The sequence below is a fragment of the Macaca nemestrina genome, chromosome 10 (genome assembly GCF_043159975.1).
Source record: "Macaca nemestrina isolate mMacNem1 chromosome 10, mMacNem.hap1, whole genome shotgun sequence".
Classification (NCBI taxonomy): Eukaryota; Metazoa; Chordata; class Mammalia; order Primates; family Cercopithecidae; genus Macaca; species Macaca nemestrina.
In genome coordinates, this window is record NC_092134.1 from 122,839,064 (window position 1) to 122,853,780 (window position 14,717).

The window sequence follows — 14,717 nt, forward strand, 5'->3', positions numbered from 1 at the left end:
TTTGGAAGAGCAATTTACACATTTTTTTTCCCCACACACACTTGTATTTCGCTTCTACAAAGGGCTCTATAACATAGACATTATAGCACGTTGTAAGCAAGAAAACGGGCTCCTCATAGATATCATATCCCATAGCCATTAAGTGGCAGACTTAGGGCTTGAACCACCTTCTTCTGACATTAGGTTTTAAATTTCATCCACAAGACATTCCCTTCCGAACGAAGCTTCATTCATTGTGTCTATTTCCCCAGCCCCAGTCACTCTTCCACCCACTGCAGTTGTTATCTGCTCTCACCACTTCACTGTGCCTGCTCTTCCGGGTCACCAGTTGCCCTGCTGTAAGTTACCAAGTTCAGGGGATATTGCAGTTCTGAGCTTTTCCAACCTTCATACTGTATTGACGTAGTCACCACTCCTACTCCTTGAAACTCTCCACTTTTTGGTTTTATGACACCACTTCCTGTACCTCTCTTGCTCTTGTGGCAATATTTATCAAAGTGTGTTCTATAGATCATCTGCAGCTGAGTCACTGGAGATGCTTTTTAAAATTCATTCCTGAGCCCTTCCCCAGACCCATTCAACCAGACCTTCTGAGGGTTAGCCAAAGAAATTGGCATTTAGCAAACACTTTGGTGATTCTTATATATACTAATGTATGAGAACTACTGCCCAATAGGATTGTAATTCCTAAATCTATATTTCCACCCTAGACCTGTCTCCTAAGTTCTAGACCATATATCAAATTTTCTTCTAGACATGTTTCTTCTGGAACATTCCTTCTGGATGTTCCTTAAGTACTTCAAACTCAACATGCCAAAACAAATGACTTTTCCTTCAAATACTTGTAACACTCCATTTACCCTCTTAGTGAATGGTACCAGCATCCAACCAAATACCCACATCAGAAACTTCAAAATCATTTCCCCACAACTAGTCAGTTAATAAATTGTATTATCTGTCCATTAAATATATCATCACATGATTATCTCTTCCTTATTTCCACATCCTAATATGAGCACTCATCACTGCCACCCAAGTGATCTTTTCAAAAATACAAATCTAATTATGTTTCTTTCTTGCTTAAAATCTTCTCATGGCTCAAAACACAGGATAAAATCCCAAGCCTGTTGTTTGTCATTTGAGGCCCTTCCTGATCTAAGCCTTGCCAGCCTACATGTTAGCCATATGGAATGGCCCACTGATCTCTGAACCAGCCAGGTTCTTTCAAGCCTTTGCACATGCTACCCTCTCTCTCTCTAAAATGCCCTCTTTCCTGTTTATGTAACAAACTCCTACCAATGTTTAAATTCTTAGCCCAAAGCTACTTCTGGTATGAAACCATCCCTGATTCCTTTGGACCAATGTCATAACACCTTCTACCATACTCACATATCTTCACTACTGAAATATTATAGCTTATATCTTTTTCTCCTCCTTAAACTTCCTAAATGAAACATTTTATTTATCTTCATCATCTAGCATTCAATAAACATTTAAGTGAATGAAGAATTAATATTTAACATTTACATAATGCTGTATATTTTATAAAGCACTCCATATTTGATACTTATTTCTGCTTGTATTACTGTGACCTGCCAGTGAGTTATGGTTCTACCCTTTCTTAGATTTAACACTCCATTTAGCTTTTTATAGACTGTCCCATATAGAAGAGAAAAAGTGGCATGGGCCCAAGAGCAGCATAGCAGTGTATGAAAATAGCTGCTTTCCAGAGAGCTGTCTACCTGGCTTAAAAATTACTAAGGATTTATAGATATTTTGAGTAAGACACGGAAGGACAGAAGGAATTCAGCATTATCTTTAGTTTGTTAAAGGGACCTATGGTCCTTCCTTTATGTACAAATTCTTCCTAGAGAAAGTAGTATTGATAAAAGTAATGTGTAGTACTTAGAAGATAAAATAAAATTTAGCTACATTAACTGGAGGGGAAAATGTGTACATTTATAATTGCTGAAGATGTGTGTAGCTGTAAGTGACAATGGCTATCAGATCTCATGCCCTGAGCCCAAGGGATAAGTGAAAGAATGAAGGAGACGAATTTTCTCCCTCATCATTAACATTTTACACAGTGTGTGAGTACTCTCTAAGTAGACTCTAAATGGACTATTTTTATTTAATATTTTGGGTCAGTACTTGCTTAAAACAAGAAAATTTTTCCCATCTGGCAATTCATATCTTTTAATAGAAAATTATACACACACACACACACACACACACACACATACTTATTTGATTTTAACCAATTTCCCTGAATTTCCAATTCAATGTTTGATCCAGTTACATGTGGGATTATATAAATAAAATGCAATATCTTTAGTTAATTGTAATGTATTTTATAGCCCAAATTAAGGAAAATTTAATGCAAATTTGCGCATTATCATAGGCTTTGCCTTGTGCATAGTTTGTGCTCAACAAATGTTTAATAACTGACTGAATCATAAAATAACAGTGTACAGTGCTAGGGGAAAAAATGGAGATTTTTGCACAAACTCCTCTGTCTTGGATACATTTTTCCTTAAAACCAAGCAGTTGTAAATTCAGAAGTATCTTTATCAGTTGAATTTCTGATCTGAAGAACATATGTATCCGACCTAAGAAAATCAAGAAAAAGTTATGAATAACTACAATAAGAAATGTGAACAGATTTAAACTGAAAAGGGCTGAGAAAATGAATCATATCAGCTTAAATTTCTCTTTTTCTTTACAATGCCATGTGGGGTAACAGAGGGAAGAGGAGAGACTGAGCTGTGTGGAAACTGTTTTGGTGAAAGCCTTGCTGTCCACTGCAGACCTGCCCTACTAGGATGATGTGAGAGTGTAGACCTAGGAGACAACACTGGTTGGAGAGTCAACGTGTTATTCTATTTCAAATTATGTCACCCTGAGCCCAACTTTACCATTTACATAGAGTGGATAGGATTCGCTATTTGTGTTTTTACAGAGTATTTTAAGAGAGTTTTTTTCACAACCTTGATAAAAAAAAGATTTTAAAATATTTATAATTGTCTTAACATTCGTCATTGACAAAATGCAGGTAATCCTGTTTGCCAGCAATATTTAATATGTTCAGAAGATCAGATGATAGTCTTGATTTTGATGGAATTAAAATATTCTCTTATGTTCATAAGCAAAAAAATTTGGTGCTAAATATTTTGATAGCTGGAGGAGTTCTCTCTATACTATTACTGTACAAAACCTTTATGACATTTGAGTAGAGATTTTTTGTTTGCAATTTATTCAACCAATTTAAGTAATAAACACTTTTTGTGAATCTAATGTATGTTATACCTTAGGCTAGAGATACTGGAGATACAAAAAAATATAAATTCAGGCTTTAACTGAAGGCATTATAGTCAAGTTGAGGTAAGAAACAGTTAGGAAGAGAGAAATAGACAATTATTGTATCATCCATAAATGGCATGATAAATACTGCATGAGATGGGAGATGGAAGATAAAAGCTTGTAAAAAGGGCATCCATCCTTGACTGTGAGGAGAGGTAGTTAGGGAAATCTTCCTAGAAAAAGTGGTACCTGAGTTGTGTTGTTAACTATCATCGCCTTTATAGGTATTTCTTGAAATTCATAAATTACATTTTAAGTTAACTCTGCCCTCCTTCCTTCCTCCTCCAGTTCTGTTAGGATATGAGATACTAGAGGTCTGGGGCAATAAATGGCAAAAATTGCTAACATCAATTCTTCCTTATTAGACCTCCACTCATTTTTAAATGGATCCATTGATGCCTGAACAAAATACATATTTCTTTACTAGGCTCCCAGTACCTAGATGTGAGCCCTAGGATTGGGTTCTGCTAAATGAGAACAGATAAATGTATGGCAGGTTATGGAAAATTTCCTTAAATTGTTGGCAAATAACTTGGTCCTGCTTCCTTCCTTCTTCCTTAACTGCTGCTTGGAATGTGTATAGGAAGTGTATAGCTCTGTCTTGGATGATGAAGACAAGGGCCACACCCTAGGAATGGCAGAGCAGACACCTGGATACAGCCTGGGTCCCTAAGGACTTCAGGCAGCAGAGCCAACATAACTGCTCTGGACTGCTTCCTTCAGACTTACAAATTAAGGACAAATCAAATTCTATCTTGATTAAGCTAATGCTATTTGGGGGGCAGTCACCACTCTCAGTGAAACTTAATCTTATCTGATATATCTATCTTGTTCACCAGGACTTAGCACAATTGCTGGTACATGTCAGGTATTCAATAATCTTTTTTGAATGAATGAATGAATGAATGAATGAATGAATCCCCACACACGCATTCAAAATCACATACATAAAAGTGGCCACATTTCAGTAAGTCTTAGATAAACCAGATTTTCTCATTGCTTACCTTGTTTCCTGAAAGAGAGACAAACACAGAAGCTGCTTTAACTCATTCTGGTAGACTCTCAACTTCTTTGATATCTGAATTTGAACTATAACAGTCAAAAGTTAGTTGACCTTCCAAATGTTCCTACTACTTTACTCTCTTTATAGACTACCCATTACAAATATATTATTGCAATCAGAAAGCAGACTTGACAGAAAACTTGAACCAAAATAGGTACCTTTGCCAACTATGCACTGACAGACATATGTTGTGATTAAATTCTGTCTATTCAGCTTTCAGTGAAAGTCTCAGAATATCAACAATGCCAATATTAACAAAATTCTCCCAAACACATACTCTGTAGAAAAGTACTATTAATAATAATAATGATTGGCCAGGTGTGGTGGCTCATGCCTGTAATCCCAGCACTTTGGGAAGCCGAAGCAGGTGGATCACAAGGTCAGGAGTTCAAGACCAGCCTGGCCAAGATGGTGAAACCCTATCTCTACTAAAAATACAAAAATTAGCCGGGCGCAGTGGCAGGCACCTGTAATCCCAGCTATTCAGGAGGCTGAGGCAGGAGAATTGCTTGAACCTGGGCGGCAGAGGTTGCAGTGAGCCAAGATCACACCACTGCACTCCAGCCTGGGTGATCAAGTGAGACTCTGTCTCAAATAATAATAATAATGATGATGATGATTAGGAATAAGACAAAATTGTCAAGAAGATTTAAATCATATGGTTTTTTCTATATATAATTAAGTCTAAAGAGTAAACAACAACAACAACAACAACAAAAAATTAAAAGCCTCCCAAATTGTTTCAATCCATTAGTTGGCCATGAGTTTTTATTAAACATTTCAAGATGCAGCCAAGATCATTAGACAGAAAGATCTAAGCTTCATGCAACTTTGGTGCAGAATATTTTCACTTTGTATCTCTGTAAAATGGCAGCATGTTTGCCCTCCACGTTTCATTTTGTGTGTTGAAACAGATAACATCTTAAAATAGCTTGACCTGCTCAGATAGAAACGTTTTAAAATAGGCCAGGTGTGGTGGTTCACACCTGTAATCCTAGCACTTTGGGAGGCTGAGGCAGGCGGATCACCTGAGGTCAGGAGTTCAAGACTAGCTTGACCAACATGGTAAAACCTGTCTCTACTAAAAATACAAAAATTAGCTGGGTGTGATGGAGGGCGCCTGTAATCCCCAGCTACTTGGGATGCTGAGGCAGGGAGAATAGCTGAACCCGGGAGGCAGAGGTTACAGTGAGCCATTGCACTCCAGCCTGGGCAGCAAGAGCAAGAATCCAACAAGAAAGAGGAAGGGAAGGGAAGGGGAGGGGAGGGGAGGGGAGGGGAGGGGAGGGGAGGGGAGGGAAGGGAAGGGAAGGGAAGGGGAGGGAAGGGAAGGGAAGGGAAGGGAAGGGAAGGGAAGGGGGAAGGAAGGAGGGAGTTTTAAAATAAAGATAGCATTTTTCTAGGTAGAGAAGAATAGATAATTGAGATTAGTAGTAATTTACATGCAGTTCCCATCTCTGGGCAGCTTGCTGTGTTTTTTTCCTCTATAGTTCATTACTTATTTTCAAAATGATTACTCAAGAATAAACTTGGAGCAGCATTTATTTCCTTCTTAAATGTTGTATATGAGAACTGTCCCCGATGAAATTATACTTAATTTGGGGATGGAAATGAGTTGCTTTTACAAACAGTTAAACAAAATAGAAAGGAACCACATTGTACTAACATTCTAATTATCTATGACTTGCTTAGAAGCTCAAAATGATCTTTCAAAGTCTTTCTCTTTTTCTGCTCAATACCTTCATTATAGGAAACTGTATTGGATAAATCTTTCTTTTCACACCAGAAGAATTTGTCATCAAAAGGAACTTTCTCTTTTCCAGTCCCTTCATACTTAAAGGTTAATGGTTGCAGTGCTGCAGGAGTAAGTATAATCCAATGCAATTATGAAGCAGAATTAGAAGGAACGGCTGAAGGAGACCACTTGATAGAGATGGGTTAAAGAAAAGGGCTGAGTATTTCACAGAATGAAGAATCTTCATCAAGCAATTAGAATGGCTCTCAAACTTGTTCCAAGATGTTTAGGTACCTAAATTGTAGCCTCTTGGGTTGAATTCAGGAGAAACTCATAGAATCAAATTGCTGTGGTGTGAATTGGCCTCATTTTCTGTACTGTCATGCTTTACGGTTGAGGAAGTAGAGGCAGCGTCAGTTACATAATTTGCAGTGCACACTGCAATATGAAAACGCTGGGCTTCCTGCTCAAAAATTATTCAGCATTTCAAGAAGGCAACAGCAGAGAAGTAAATCAATCACAGGTCCCTCTGAGTACAGGGCCCTCTGTGACTGTTCAGGTTGAATGCCCATGAAACCAGTTCTGAGAAGAGGTCAGACAGGTTAAATTATTTGCCCTTAGTGATACAATGGCTTAGCAGCAGAGCTAGCCTCCTGATTCTTTGTTTAGTTTTTCTTTTTTTTCCTCTGCATTCTATTATTTCCCCATATCCACTTCATGTTTAGCTTAAAGAATGTTTATTATTCATTCATTCTCTTGAATAAATATTTCTTGAACATGGACTATGTGGCAGACACTATTAGGAACTAGGGAAACAGTCATGAGATACAATTCCTTAAGTACTGGGTGTAGAAAAAGAACTTGAGGGGGAAATGTATCCATTTTTATAGAGGTTGTGGGGAAGGTGGAACTCTCATATACTACTAATGGGAGTTAAAATAGATATTAATTTTTGGCCGGGTGCGGTGGCTCAAGCCTGTAATCCCAGCACTTTGGGAGGCTGAGACGGGTGGATCACGAGGTCAGGAGATCAAGACCATCCTGGCTAACCCGGTGAAATCCTGTCTCTACTAAAAAATACAAAAAACTAGCCAGGCAAGGTGGCGAGCACCTGTAGTCCCAGCTACTCGAGAGGCTGAGGCAGGAGAATGGCATAAACCCGGGAGGCGGAGCTTGCAGTGAGCTGAGATTTGGCCACTGCACTCTAGCCTGGGCGACAGAGCGAGACTCCGTCTCAAAACAAAAAACAAAACAAAAAAAAACCATATTAATTTTCTGGAAGGCAACTTGACCATATGAGACAAATGTCTAAAAATGTGTATACCCATTGGCCCAGAAATAATGCTTCCTGGAATTTATCCTAAGGATATCATAAGAGGTGTGGGCAAAGTGATATGTGAAGAGTTGTTCATCATAGTACTTTTTTTTCCCTTATAAATGCCCAGGAATTTGAGTTTTGTTAGGCACATTTTGGTATAACTAGGCTATTAAACTGCATGGCATTAAAAGTGTGGTTTTAGAAGACCGCAAACCTGGGAAAAGGTTCATAATGTATAATTAGTGAAAAAGAACGACTTCAAATAATATGGATAACATGATACCTATTTTGGGGGACAAGTTAGAAAATACGTTTGTAATGAGGAAAGCAGAGGAGGACATATATCCAACTGTAAGCAGTGATTATTATTATTATTATTTCTGAGATGGAGTCTTGCTCTGTCGCCCAGGCTGGAGTGCAGTGGTGCGATCTCAGCTCACTGCAACCTCCGCCTCCCAGGTTCAAGGATTCCTCTGTCTCAGCCTCCCGAGTAGCTGGGACTACAGGTACATGCCACCCCACCCAGCTAATTTTTGTATTTTTAGTAGAGACGAGGTTTTGCCATGTTGGCCAGGCTGGTCTCAAACTCCTGTCCTCAAGTGATCCGGCTGCCTTGGTCTCCTAAAGTGCTGGGATTACAGGCGTGAGCCACCACATCTGACCAGTGATTAGCTTCTTGTAATAGTCTTTCTCTTTGTACTTACTTGTATTTTTCAATATTTCCTTATTGAGCATATTTTCTTTTTATAACAAAAAATTTTAAGTTCTATCTGTATCAAACTATGAAAATCTGTGTTGTCTCAAATGTCTAGAGAGGAAGGCCAGCAATTCTACATTTCACCATTGGAAAAAATTAGTGCTTAAGTTTCACATGTAAAAGCTCATGGTAGACTTAACTAAATATCTATCATGAACGAATGAATTAAAATATTCCCCATATAGTGGAAAGAATCCTTATCAGTCATATAATCTAATCTTCCAACTAAAGTATAATTTGGTTCTATAATATACTTGATAAGCGATCTAAGCTTACTAGATTTAGAGATAGATTCTTTTTATTCGTGAAAAACTGGATCTTAGCTAAATTATAACCAATAGAAGCCAATTTGGAATCAGAGCATCAATATTCGGTAACTACACTGGTCATTTAGGTGTAATGGTGCATGGTAAAGGCAAGAGTGGGTTTTAGTGAATAGATGCTCTTTGAAAAATCATTCTTAAATTGAACAATTGCCTTTTGGCCACTGTATTTGCTCTTTACTATGTCCAGCGTCATCATTCACCAGAGGCTCTATTTTTATTTTTTTATTATTTAATTAAGTTAATGAATTTATTTTATTTCAGACAGCATCTCCCTCTGTCACCCAGGCTGGATTATGGCGATGCAATCACAGCTCACTATGGCCTCAGACCTCCTGGGCTCAGGTGATCCTCCTGCCTTAGCCTCCTGAGTAGCAGGGACTATTGGTGCATCCCTCCACATCTGGTTAATTTTATTTGTAAAGATGAGGTCTTATTTTGTTGCCCAGGCTGTTCTCAAACTCCTGGGCTCAAGTGATCCCCCTCTCCTCAACCTCCCAAAGTGTTGGGATTACAGGCATGAGCCACCATGCCTAGACAAGAATCTATTTTGAAATGCATGGTGACATAGTTTGGATGTGTGTCCCCTCCATATCTCATGTTGAAATGTGATCCCCTAGTGACAGATGCTTGGGTCATGGGGGCTGATTCCTCATGAATGATTTGGTGTTGTCCCCTTCGTAATGAGTGAATTCTCACTCTATTTGTTTATGTGAGACGTGGTTGTTTTAAAGAGCCTGGCATCTCTCTTGCTGCTCTCTTTCTTGCCATGTGACACACCTGCTTCTCCCCCACTTTCCACTATAAGTCAAAGCTTCCTGAGGCCTCACCAGAAGCCAACTGGATGCTCATGCCATTTTTGTGCAGCCTGAAGAACTGTAAGCCAAATAAACCTCTCTTCTTTATTACCCAGTCTCAGGTGTTCCTTTACAACAACAGAAAACCAACTAACTAACATGGACAGGAAAATTAGTAAGACTTCTTGCAGAGCACTTTTTGTAGGTTCTTATCTAACAAATCCTATCCATAAAAATACCTAGGACAATAGGTCCATTCAGAACCTCACTCAGTAACTTATCTTTACATTTGTAATTGTATAGATAAAAATTATTTTTATAATCATTACCCTTTGTGAAGTAAAAAGGTAACTTTCATTTTAATATGAAGTTAAAGAAGCCAGATACACACACACACACACACACACATATACACATACATGGGTAGTCTGGTGCTATTTTAATCTCAATTTTATTAGCAAAATAATATGCAGAGAAAAATTTCTAGAAGGATTATAAGAAAATGTTAATATTAATTATCTTTAGGGGGAAACATAATGAAATTTCAGAATAATAATAAAAGATTTCTGAGATCTACAGATGACAATTCCTTTTGAGCAATATTGAATACAACACACTACCAGAAAGAAATTGGACAAACCGGCCGGGCGCGGTGGCTCAAGCCTGTAATCCCAGCACTTTGGGAGGCCGAGACGGGCGGATCACGAGGTCAGGAGATCGAGACCATCCTGGCTAACACGGTGAAACCCCGTCTCTACTAAAAATACAAAAAAAAACTAGCCGGGCGAGGTGGCGGGCGCCTGTAGTCCCAGCTACTCAGGAGGCTGAGGCAGGAGAATGGCGCAAACCCGGGAGGCGGAGCTTGCAGTGAGCTGAGATCCGGCCACTGCACTCCAGCCCGGGCTACAGAGCAAGACTCCGTCTCAAAAAAAAAAAAAAAAAAAAGAAATTGGACAAACTACAGGAGTGTGCTGCCTAAAAGAGGACTTTTTTCATTAAACATGGTCATTCCTTTATTCTAAAATCCCATATTCTTTTCTTTTCTTTCTTTCTCTCTTCCTCCCTCCCTCCCTCCCTCCCTCTCCCTCTCTCTCTCTCTCTCTCTCTCTCTCTGTCTCTCTCTCTTTCTTTCTTTCTTTCTTTCTTTCTTTCTTTCTTTCTTTCTTTCTTTCTTTCTTTCTTTCTTTCTTTCTTTCTTTCTTTCTTTCTTTCTTTCTTTTTCTTTTTCTTTCTTTCTTTTGAGACAGAGTCTCACTCTGTTGCCCAGGCTGGAGTACAGTAGCAAGATCTTGGCTCACTGCAAACTACGCCTCCCTGGTTCACTCTATTTTCCTGCCTCAGCCTCCTGAGTGGCTGGGACTAGAGGCGCCCATCGTCATGCCCTGCTAATTTTTTTGTATTTTTAGTAGAGACGGGGTTTCACCGTGTTAGTCAGGATGGTCTCAATCTCCTGACCTTGTGATCAGCCCGCCTCGGCCTCCCAAAGTGCTGGGATTACAGGCGTGAGCCACCTCGCGGGGCTGCCTGGCTTATTTTTGTACTTTTTGTAGAGACAGGGTTTCACCATGTTACCCAGACTGATCTTGAACTCCTGGGCTCAACTCGCCTGTTACCCAGGCTGGTCTCAAACTCACCTCAGCCTCCCAAAGTGCTGAGGTCACAGGAGTGAGCCACCATGCCTGGTCCCATACTGTCTAATTCTAGAAAATATTCTGAAAATTTTTATTCACTACTGGTCTCCTGGGAATTCTTTGAAACCCACACAATTCCTATAGTATTTGTTTTAACAAGCTACTTGACTAACTTTGTTACAATACAGTTAGCATGAGCTTATGCCTTAGGAATTGTATCTGTGTTAGATTACTCTCCCTGTTTTCCCTGCCTGTCTGTCAAAAAGCAAAAACAAAACAAACAACAAAAAGTCCCTTTTTAGCATCAGTGTATCTTTCTTCTCCTCTCTCCCTAGCCATCAGAGCTCATGATCCTTTTGGACTGAGTATAGTTTTATCTCATCTCCAATTTTACTTTTTTTTCCCTCGCTTTACTTCAGTACCAATGTAATCCTAAGGACTGCTGGTGAACTTTGCCAAATCCCCATTTTAAACCACACATCTAGAGAATATAGAAGAAAAGAAATTTGCTTTAAAACTTGTTGCTGTTTTGTTTTGGAAGTGGCAGCTCAAAGTAGACTCAATAAATTAATGTTATTTTTCTACTTAAAATTAACTCAAGGAGAACTTTTTCAGGGATAAGTGATGCTCACTAAGTAGAAGATGATAAACAGAAAAGGGGCCTATAGAACAATGATCTATCCAATCATACAAAAACTTCAGAACCTTATGTTTATTTCAAATCTCTCTCTCTCTCTTTTTTTTTTTCTTTTTTTTTTTATTTGGAGACAGGGTCTCACTTTGTCACCCAGACTGGAGTGCAGTGGTACGATCTCAGCTTACTGCAGCCTCAACCTCTCCGGCTCAAGCAATCCTTCTGCCTCAGTCCCTCAAGTAGCTGCAACTACAGGCATGCACCACCATGCCTTGCTAATTTTGTATTTTTTGCAGAGACAGGGTTTCATCATGTTGCCCAGGCTGGTCTCCAACCCCTGAGCTCAAACCATCCACCCACCTTGGCCTCCCAAAGAGCTAGGATTACAGGCATGAGCCACCGTACCTGGCCCGGATCTCATTATTAAGAGAACAGATGGAAAAAATTGAGAGGTATTGGTAAGATTTTTAACAAATAGGCCTATGCAGCAATGGTAGCTAATTATATAAATAAAGACTATAATAAAAGTGTGAGAAAATGAAACACTGAAGATATAAACACTCAAAGAAATAATTTATTTAGCCTTATTCTTTGATAGGTAAGAACAAAGGAATAGTCATCAAAAGAGAAAATGGAAGAGACATCAGGACCGTGGATTCTATGCCAGCATACCAACTTCAGAAAGTGACATCAGGGAAAGATTTTACATTGATGCATGTTTGAAGTTGGGAGGAAGGAGAGCATGAGGAACAGATATATTCTTACTATCTTTGTTATCTCCTGGATGGAATGTTATTTGATTATAGCAATCTCCTCTTACCACATCCCAATCTTTAGCCCGAAATATTATGAAGAACCTGCTTTTTCCTGTAAAATGATTATGATTAACTAAAACTTATGCTACATTTTACATATTGATAGTATACATTCCTGCATAGCATAGCATAGCATAGCATAGCATAGCATAGCATAGCATAGCATAGCATAGCATAGCAGAATTCAGACTTTCTTAACTTAGCAATCAAGAAAAAGATTCTGTCACATAAAAAATAGGAACACATGCCAGGCATGACGGCACAAGCGTGTAGTCCCAGTTTTTTAGGAAGTTGAGGCGGGAGGATCACTTGAGCCCAGGAATTTGAGGCTGTAGTGAGCTATCATGGTGCTACTACACTTCAGCCTAGGCGACAGAGTGACTCTGTTTCTAAAAATAAAATACATAATAAAAACACTGGTTCTTCAAAAAGTTAAATATAGAATTACCACATGATCCAGCAATTTTGCTTTACTTCTAGGTGTATACCCAGAAGGACTGAAAACAGGGACTCAAACATACCTGTACATCAATGTTCAGAGCAGCATTATTCACAGCAGGCAAAAGGAAAACAACCCAAATGTCCACTGATAGACGAGTGGATAGACAAAATGTGATCTATACATAGAATAAAATGATATTCCATAGAATGGAATAGAATTCAGCCTTAAAAAGGAGTGAAATTGTGATACTTGCTACCACATGGATGAACCTTAAAAACATGATGCTGGCCGGGCGCAGTGGCTCACGCTTGTCACCCCAGCACTTTGGGAGGCGGAGGTGGGCGGATCACGAGGTCAGGAGATCAAGATCATCCTGGCTAACACTGTGAAACCTCGTCTCTACTAAAAACACAAAATAATTAGCCGGGTGTGGTGGCGGGCGCCTGTAGTCCCAGCTACTCGGAAGGCTGAGGCAGGAGAATGGCGTGAACCTGGGAGGCGGAGCTTGCAGTGAGCTGAGATCGCTCCACGGCACTCCAGCCTGGGCGACAGAGCGAGACTCCGTCTCAAAACAAACAAACAAACAAACAAAACCAAAAAACAAAATACACACACACAACCATGATGCTAAGTGAAATATGCAAGATTGTACGATTCCACTTATAAGAGGTAAATGGAATAGTCAAATTCATAGAGACAGAAAATATAATAGAGGTTAGCTGGGGCTGGAGAAGAGTGGAATGTGGAGTTACTGTCTGATGGGTAAAGTTTCTGTTTGGGATGATAAAAATACTTCTGGAAACGGTTGGTGGTGATGGTTGCACAACATGGCGAATGTACTTAATGCCGTTGAATTGAACACTTAAAAACGGTTGAAACAGAAATTTTGTGCTGTTTATTTTACCATGTTTAAAACATATATTAAAAAATAAAGAGGCCGCGGTCGCTATGGAGGAACCGGAGATGCAGCTCAAGGGGAAGAAAGTCACGGACACATTCACTGAGAGCATCTGCGTCCTGGCGAATGAGCCGTCGGTGGCCCTGTACCGGCTGCAGGAGCACGTGCGCCGCTCCCTCCCGGAGCTGGCTCGGCACAAGGCAGCCATGCATGCAGCGTTGGGAGGTGCAGAGCCAGGGAGCCATCTACACCGCGGAGTACGACCGCAGGGCCGTGAAGAAGCTGGTGGACAGCAGCGTCTACTTCCGCAACGTGGAAGTCTGCTCAAACAGGCCATCAGCATTCGAGACCATATGAATGCCAGTGCCCAGGGCCACCGGTAGCCGCTGGGACCGCCCGCCCCCGCTGCCACTCTCAGCCGCAGGGACTGTCTCTCAGCTGCGCTGGGAACCGCTGCTTCTCGCTTATTCGAAAACTCTTTCCTCTTGTCAAAAAAATTAATTTTAAAAAATAATAAAGATACGCCGGGCACGGTGGCTCATTTCTGTAATCCCAGCACTTTGGGAGGCCGAGGCAGGTGGATCGCTTGAAGTCAGGAGTTCGAGACCAGCCTGGCCAACATGGTGAAATCCTGTCTCTACTAAAATACAAAAATTAGCTGGGCTTGGTGGCAGGTGCCTGTAATCCTAGTTACTCGTGTGTTTGAGGCAGGAGAATCGCTTGAACCTGGGAGGCAGAGGTTGCAGTGAGCCAGAATCATGCGGCTACACTCCAGCCTGGGCAGCAGAGCAAGACTCCATCTCAAAAAATAAATAAATCAAAACACTAACAGTATTTAACCACCACAGAAATTTTTTAAAATGCCATAGCTTCATACCAGAAATTGCCCTTGTTTTCAAACGTGCATTATAGTTTATATTTCTAAGCATAAATTTAATTTTAGT

The 14,717-nt window shown here is 40.0% G+C and overlaps 1 pseudogene; it reads left to right on the forward strand.

The window, feature by feature from the left end:
* Window positions 1–13,755: 13,755 nt before the first annotated feature.
* LOC139356570 (BLOC-1-related complex subunit 8 pseudogene) lies at window positions 13,756–14,440 on the forward strand (annotated as a pseudogene).
* Window positions 14,441–14,717: the final 277 nt, after the last annotated feature.